Below are 8898 nucleotides of genomic sequence, written 5' to 3' on the forward strand. Positions count from 1 at the left end.
AGAGAGAGAGAGAGAGAGAGAGAGAGAGAGAGAGAGAAAGAGAGAGAGAGAGAGCTGCTTTCATTCTTGACCAGTGTTGAGATTTCTTGTACAGATGAAGTACAGATAAACAGTACAGCCTCTTCTATTGACCCTGGAGCAAGATTGGAGTGAAAAGACCCTTGTGGATTTGCCTGGTCTTGCTGGATTGAAGATAAATGATCACCCAAGAAAGAAAGATGTTTTCCTCAGAAGACTTCCCCTTGTTTGCTGACAGAAAGAGCCATGCCATCAGTTTCTCTGTGATTGCTATTTTTTCCCTCTCTGAAATAAAGACAAATCCTGACATTGAATATATTCCTCTCTAGAGCTCTGGTCGGATTCCAATGCTGATAAAAAAAGAAAAAAGAGAATAGAGCATATGAGTCTGGGTGAACCACAAAGGTCCAGAGAAGAGAATAGTTTCTTCCTTCTTTACCAATGGAAACTTCTTGTTTGGTTTTACTTGTGTCTTTACAGCCTGCTAGGCCTTACCCAACCTCCCTGCTGCCCTTAGTGTGTGTGTGTGTGTGTGTGTGTGTGTGTTTTGGGGGTGGTAGTGGTGGTAGTAGTAAGATTGTCTTTTAAGTAAATTCTCCTTGTTGTTATTAAATTCCTAAGATTATAGGTCTAGACAGAATTATTTAGGAGGCTATAGCAAGTGTGGGCTGATAATCCAGCTTTCCTACCCCATTCAATTTCCTTGTTAGCCTTTCCTCTAGTTCTGATTATCTTAACTCACCTCTGCCTGTGCATCAACTCAGTTCTTAGAACAAGCCATTTGTCCTGATGGAGTCTCAGAGAAAACTCTCAAATCCAGTGCATTAGCATTGGAGGTTGACATCACTTACTTACTTTCTTTTCTTCTCTCTCCTCTTTTTCTTTCTCTCCCTTCCTTCCTTCCTTCCTTTCTTCCTTCCTTCCTTTCTTTATTTCTTTCTTCCTTTCTTTTGTTTTTTTTTTATGCATGGTTCCCACAAAGGCCAAAAAAGAGCACTGGATCCCCTGAAATTGGAATTACTGACGGTTGTGAGCTACCATCTTACTGATGGAAACAAACTTGTGCCTTCTACAAGAGCAACAACTGTCTAAAGTGCTGTATCATCTCTCCAGACCCATCTGTGTATTAAGTATCTCCTTTCAAGTCATTTTACTTTTTATTTGTTTGGGTGTTTGTTTGTTTTAGCTTTACTAAGTTTGTTTTAGTTTAGTTTAGTGTGTGTGTGTGTGTGTGTGTGTGTGTGTTAGCCCAGATTTATCTCAACTCTGCTATAGAACCCAGACTGACCTAGAATACCTCAGTCTCCTAAGAAGTTTAAGCTCCTTGTATATTTTGGGTATCCATTCAGATACATAATTCATAGATATTTTTTCCCAATCTTTGGGTTATATCATCTTTGTTGGTGTTGTTTGTTTGTCTTTACAAAAGCATTTGCATTTACTGCAGTTGCATTTGTTTGTTTTGGCTACTGGTACTTTTGGAATCATATCCAAGACTTTACTCCCAGTCCATGGTCAAGGAGCTGTCCCTGATGTCTTCTAGCTGTTTTATAATTTTAAGTCTAGAGAGACATATGTGCCTGTCTCCAGAAGACTATTGAAAAAAAAAATGGAGCCAAAGAACTAAAACATTTCCCTAGGAATCTCATTGCTAGAAGAAGAGAAAGACTGATGCGTAGGTGCTGGAGAGAAGAGGAACTTGTCTCTTCACATAGCTCTGACAATCTTATGGGACTTCCTTGCAAGAAAGACCTGAGCAAAGACAAAACGCTCAGTGATGAGCAGGGCTACACGCTGACCAATCCTGTTTAGTTATACTTCTATTCAAACCCAGCCCTACATCAGTACCTGGAGATGGATGCATGTAAGGGCCACTGCATCCCTTTATTTGTTCCTCTTCTCAATGTGGCCACTTTGAGTTAGCCTCTTTTCATTGCTTGTTTCTTTAAATTGGAAATGTTGGGGATCTGCAGCTAAGTTGCGCTTACTGGAACTGCTAGAGGACAGGCTTCGACCCTAAAACTACATTAATACAAGTGCATGGTCTCTTGTGGGATCTAAAAATAATAGGACTTGGACCAGGAATATAGTTCAGTGGTGATCACTTGTCTGAGAAAAATGGACTTATAGAACAAAACATTCATTACCAGAGACCAGAGGCTCTGAAACAGATTGGACAAGGAAAGGGGAGAGATTGAGCAATGAATTCATATGTCAGTTAGACAATGGTACAAACTCCAGTTCTCTATAGGGTAGCACTGGTGACTCTAACTAATAATAATAATTTATACTACATATCAAAATTACCAAAAGAAAAGACTTGGGGTGTTTTTTCTGCAACAAAATGAGGATATGGATACACCAAGTAGCATGACTCAGTCATTCCACAACATACATGTGTAAAGAAACACCAAATTGCACCCATAAGCATAAATGACTATCATCTATCAGTTAAAAACAAACTTAGAAAGAGAGGAAGCCCAGCTGTTTAGAAGACAGAACAGGCTCTATGCCTATCTGTCTGTGAACCAGAGTAGCCCTCACCTCCAACATCAGCTTTTTATCTGTCAAAGTCCTTCATCATCAACTGCTCAGTCCGTAGTTTTAGCTAAACCACTGATCCTTGGGTAGAGGAATGCATTTCTGTTTAACATGCATGATGATTAGAAACACTTTGTACAAAGGATTCTAATCAACTTTCCGTGTATATGCAAATACATTCACATGCTTATGCCCACGCGCATGTGTCGACTGGCTTTTTATCTCTCTCACCTTTGGGATTACTTCTGCCTTCCTTTAGGAGCTGTTAATAATTTATAGTAACACCAGCATTTGTAAGCCAGGAGTAATATGTTTTGATTTTAGCATTTCTTTTTATGAATTATGGATAGCATTAAAATGTGATTTTTTTTTTTAAGTCCAAGAAGGGAAAGGAAGTTGATGGGAGGTCAGAGAAGATGAGAGGGCAGGTGACCTTGCTCTGCCATCCTCTGCCAGGTTTAATAAGTAGCGTTCAGCTTGAAGGAATTTGAGATGCTGTACTCCCGTTCTTCACCACATCTTCCTTCATGGGTGGGAAGAAGCAAGCGCAGCTGGAGTCCAGATTTATAAAGAGAGCCTTGAAACCCTCCATCTGTGAGGACATATATTACCACTCAAAACAGGCCTTTCCTAGATGTCACTCAAAAGAGTAAACCCCCAAATTGCTCCTGAATTGACACTCTTGGGTTCTGAACAGACCTAGACTCATAAAAATAAAGTTTCCATGCTGACATCGTCACCAGCTTGCTGTGGCTGTGAGCAAGACGATGAATCTCTAGGACTACTGATTTATAAAATACTAAAACAGTAGACTTCTCTAGCAAATACAATTGTCCCAAGAGTAAAATTAAATTGTGATGATTAAGAAACAAACTCAAAGCCACCTATCCGTCGAAAGAAGCCACCAAAAGAATGAGGGCATAAGGAACAAACAGGGAGAGAGCACTCACATAATATATCTCCTATTGGAGTTCTATCTAGAGTTTAGGAAGAGCACATATAGCTGAATGGAAGGAAAGAACATGTTGTATTAAAAGGTGCTTTCATAAGCACATTATAAAAATATTCATGAATAGCCAATAACTACAAAAAAAGGATATCTGATGCTGCTAGTCCTGAGGGAAATGCAACAAAAGCCCACAATGAGATACTACTGTATATTGATGTGGAGTAATTGTGCCAACAGACAAGAATGTGAAAAGACATAATTTTTTAATGTCTGGAAGATTTTTTAAATGTTAAATATGTACTTACTATATGACCCATCCTTTTATTTCTATGTATGTACCCAAGATACATGAAAATTTGCCCTCCCAATGTGTGTAGGAATATTTAAAACAACTTTACTCAAAGCCACTGCAGTGGTTTTCTTGTACTTGTAAATAAATGAATAACATTGCATCTATTCAATTGACCACTACACAGCCACAAAAAGGAGTATATACTCGTAAGCATTGATTCATACATTTGGTTCAGTGTTCGTTTTTAGACATTTCAGGTGAGAGAGAAAATTTAGTTCTCGTTACTCCACAGGGGCTGGAAGCAGAAGTTTCAAATATACACATTTTATTGCACATGAATAACTGTCACAGTGCATTCTCATCCTGGAGTGTGAACGATAACCTGGACCGAGCTTTATAAAACTCTCATTCTACTTTCAGAGATGAAAGATAACTGGGGGAGTCTAGCTGGACCATACAGAGCAGTATATAACTTATCCACTTTGCTCAATTGTAGTCTGTCACAGTTACTGCCACTCTCCCACCCAAACCATTTCAGAGTGTGCTGTCTCTGCATCCCTCTGCCTAGCTCTGCCTACAGCAGGCAGAGGGTGCTTGAGAATCAGTTCTTCTCAGAGCATCTGCTAAACAATAACTGGTGGGAGTTAATTATTTAAAAGTAGGAGAAAACTGAGTAGTTACCTACATGTTCTCAGATTCACAAGTAAAATGAACCAATGGTGCACATAATAACTGAATGACTGAATGACCCTCCATTCACTGCCTCTCTTAACTGTGACTCATATTCCCTACTCTCCACTCCACAATTAGTGATTCCTGAGATCATACCCCCACCCTGTAACACACTTATAGTTGAATTCTTGCCCTATAGTATGATTGGGGAAGCACTAACTTACCAGTGAATGATAGTGTGTTTATCTCAGTCTGGATGCCTAGTAATAATGTATTCCTTTCCAATGAAGAGGAGCCCAGGCTTCATATGCCCACTCTGTTACCAAGTTCCTGCTTATTCCTAACTATGATATCAGATGTGTGACTGATTTGATATATGACAGCAAAGTGGCTACTGCTACCACTTCTGGCTGAGAACTGCATTTCTTAAAATATACTTAAAGAAAATAAATGAGAGTTGATGTGAGATCTGGCTGAGTGTTTACATTGCAGCTCCGTATCTCTATAAAGGGTATGTGGAAATGATAGTTTAGCAACCCTAATTTGGAAATCTGAAATCTCAAGTGATCCAAAATACAGAGTGAAAAATTCTATACCTGATTTCATGTGACAAGTTTCCATCAAATCATAAGCACGAGGAAAATATTATATATAATTATCTTCCGACCATACGGCTACTACATGAATCATGGCATCTTTTTTTTTTTTTTTCTGACTTGGGTCCCATCCTCATGTATTTCAAAAATCTAAAACTCTTCTGGTTCCAAGGAATTCACATAAAGGGGTTTTCAACTTGTACTTTGAAGCCTCTAAAAATTAATGTTAAAGATAACCTTACTTTGATAGAAGAAAAAACATTTTCAACTGATTGTTGGGCACAAAGGGAACATTGTAAGGCAATAAATATAATATCTTATTTATTTGGGTTTCGTGGTAGATACATTTTTCATGTACCAAATGTCTTTCCCTTGTCCAGCTTTCCACACATCTCAGAGCCAGCTGAGAACTACATTCCAGCTTAAGGCCTATATTCAGAGACCACTTAACAGTACAACTAGACCTAACAGGGACTTTTCTGTCTCCTGTAATTATGCACAAAGTACTTTCTTTAGAGAAAGAATTCTTCCATCTTTCCTCTCTGTCTAGTCACTCATGTGCCTGAAACACAAGTTCTGTCCCTACAGAGCTAGAGTTTAAATTTTGGTTACTCTTTCAGATCAAAGCAGTAGTTGTAGTCAAACATTGTCACTAGTCTTCCTGAATGCCTTTTGTGGTCCATATGCCTGTGCAAGATTAAACATATGTTTTTGTGCTACTAGCCCTCAAGGAAGGAGGACCTTAAGGAAATAATTGAAACAAGAGGAGAAAATTCCCCTTCCAACCTTTTTTCCACTCAAAATATTTTTCTGCACACAGTAGATCGGAGTTAAGCAGCAGAGATGTTGGTCAAATAGACAGATCATCCATCTTAGGTGAGAGTATTTGAAAAGTGTCAGAGTTTTTGCAAGAGTTGAAAGATAAATGAAAATAAAGAGTTCAGAGTTTATTCAGGGATGAGTAGATAGAAGGAAAAAACAACAACAACAACAAAACCAAAACCAAAAACCAGATTCTAAAACATATTGAGCCTGAAAGGAGTGAGTTTGGCTGAGCCAGGCTGACTCCATGACAGGCTGCAAACTAGCAGTTCAGGAGACCAGGCCTGAGTTTCTACTTCCCAGAACTGGACAAGTCAGTTAATGGAAAAGGGACCCCTCCCCATCTTGCAAAAGGACAGTTAGCCAAGCTTGCAGCCAAGAGGTCAAGAGCTATTCGTCCTTTGCATGAAGGAAGAATAGTCAAGTATACTTGAAACAAAACCCTAACCAATCATAGCATCACCTATACCCCCAAAGATAAGACCCACTTAATCAAGATGTAGACCACCTACTCCTCCTTAATGTTCCTCTTTTGAGCTTTAAAACTGAATCTGCAAATTCAGTTGGGGTCCTTCCATCCCAATGGTACTGGGATGCTGCATACAGGAATTTGTTCAATAAACACTCTTTGCTTTTCAATACTATTTGGGTCTGGGATATTATTCTTCAGCAAGTCATGGACCCTAACAAGCCATTAAGGTAGACTTGTCAATCAGTAGTCTAAAGAACCAAGTTTCTTAAACTTAAGAGCTAACACATAACAGAGGAAGACAGCTGAGTATTTGCTTTAAATGGACTTCAAATATTTTCCACTTATTAATTGAAAGGAGAAGTCACCTGTCATTGCTCTCTCTCTCTCTCTCTCTCTCTCTCTCTCTCTCTCTCTCTCTCTCTCTCTCTCTCTCTCTCTCTCTCTCTCTCTCTCTCTCTCCACATTTTATTTAAAGGAGACCAAAGTAGGTAAGTTTGCATTGAAATGGCTCATTGACTTTGGAAAGATCCTGTTAGAGGAATTATTCTCAAACCAGGCAAGAGACTATTATTAATTGAAGAAAGTTTGAAACTGATAGCAAGTCTGACATGGGATACTCAAACTTTTAAGTGTCCCATGGGTAAATCCCAATTGCACTGGACGTTGGAGTTTGGACTAAAGCCATTATTAGTCTTAGTAGCAAGTGTCTTCACCTGACGAGCCATCCCATTGGCCCTGCTATTAAGTGCCATTAAGTGTTTAAGTAGAGTTGATACAGTCATAGGGTAGTGAGGTTGGCTTTGGGAATCCATAAACTGTCTTCTAGCTTCTCTTAGAGAAGAGTAGAACCAGAGCTTTAGAGTCAGGCATGGCTCTTGCTCAGAGGTGAGCAGTCTGTGGGAAACTTGCTTTGTACTGCACTAGAGTACAGCTTTCATATTTTAACATTGTGATTAAAAAGCCCTTTCCTTCCCTTCTCTACAATATAAGCTCAAATCACAATATTGTATTTTTCTTTTCCAACAATAAATGGCTGTAGACATCATTGTTTGTTAAGACTGACAGATTTTCCTTATCGTTTGTTTGATTAAAGATCCAGAAACTTTCAGGCGTCCCGCTGATGGCTTCTTCCCACATTTGAATGAAACACAAAACAAAAGGCAGTAAGTGCCATGGAGCAGGCAGGTGTGTTTATATTGATTCTATCTATAGCTGCTGTTTATTCTGCTCTTAGAGGATGGGCTTCTTCATGCTGGGAACTTCAACATTTCAGAACTTTTAGATGATTTTAGCTCAAAATGTTCTTTTCCTGCCTCACATCTTCCCAACTTTACTTATTTGAATCCTGAGGCAATCGAGTTCCTGAGGGTGTGGTAATCTTGAAGTAAGTGTTTCGTGTGGAACAAGCTAGAGCCCTGATCTATCTTGTAGACCTTGTGGTTACTAGCACAAGAAGGAAGCCATGTTAAAAAAACCCACCTTCTTCTGGGTCTGGATGTTGATGTGTTGGTTCTGATACAGGCTGAGTCGAGCTGACCTTCTCAGTGCAGTGCGTGTTTGTTGGCAGTCTTACCTAGGTGGGCTCCGGCCGGGATAACTGCTCTCTGGGCACATTTCTCACAGGCTTCCAAATGAAGCATCACAGGAAGAGAAAGCAGTTAACTGGCTTTTCAGGCTCCTGCTTGCTTCAGAGTTAGGGTTCTTCCATTGGTGAAACAGGAAACACAGCCAAGTCCAGGGTCTTAGGAGGTCACAACCAAAGCCACAGAGCAGTGGGAAACTGGGGCTATTAATGTGATAAGTGTATTATAAATATCACAGTGAAAAGTGATGGCTTGTATGAGGGTTATAGAGGCACCATTATTCTCCCTGTCACTGATGAAAAATGGGATAGTGGTCTACAAAGAATGGGCACACACTCAGACTGTATTAGTGAGTGCAGCTGAGTTGAGTGTCTGTGTTGGGAGGCGATGACATTTTTCATTCTTTTGGAGACCTTTGAGATCTCTTCTTTAGATCTCATGGGAAGTGTAAGAGGATAATCTTACAGACACTGCCAACTGGGAGATCTTACTGCAAATAAACACTGCTCTCATGTTTGATGTCGAGGTTGTGATGTAAGAGCCGCCTGTATCCCATGGCTGGCATTCATTTTCAGAAAGTCGATCATTTTTCCCCTTTGACAGAAGCCAAGAAAAAGTATTTGTTTTCAAGATATGTGTTGTTACATGTGCTCTCCTTCCCCCAAAATTCACATGGTGTTTCTTCTGTTTCATAGCTTAAGGATTGTAAGTTTTTCATAGGCCCATGTTCAGATGAATATAATGAATCCATGCTGACTTTTGACATGTTCAATTTGCATATCATTATTGCAAGTGAGTTCATATTAAAACAGTGACAGGGACATTCATGAAGACAAGGGCCCTCATGCTCTTATCTCTGAGGCCTGTTACCACCACTGTGTCTTCTGTTCTTGACAATGTATGGAACCTGTCTGCCTTAATTCCTTTACCCTAACCAAGGATTACCCCCCCCC

The 8898-nt window shown here is 39.6% G+C and overlaps 1 long non-coding RNA gene across 1 annotated transcript in view; it reads left to right on the top strand.

The window, feature by feature from the left end:
* LOC116091017 overlaps nucleotides 1–339 on the top strand; it is a 13417-nt gene extending 13078 nt beyond the window's left edge. The window contains exon 3 of the long non-coding RNA XR_004118892.1: nucleotides 95–339. This is a non-coding gene — a long non-coding RNA (uncharacterized LOC116091017). The remainder of the gene's footprint in view (nucleotides 1–94) is intronic.
* Nucleotides 340–8898: the final 8559 nt, after the last annotated feature.

Source organism: Mastomys coucha, unplaced genomic scaffold (genome assembly GCF_008632895.1).
Source record: "Mastomys coucha isolate ucsf_1 unplaced genomic scaffold, UCSF_Mcou_1 pScaffold15, whole genome shotgun sequence".
Lineage (NCBI taxonomy): Eukaryota > Metazoa > Chordata > Mammalia > Rodentia > Muridae > Mastomys > Mastomys coucha.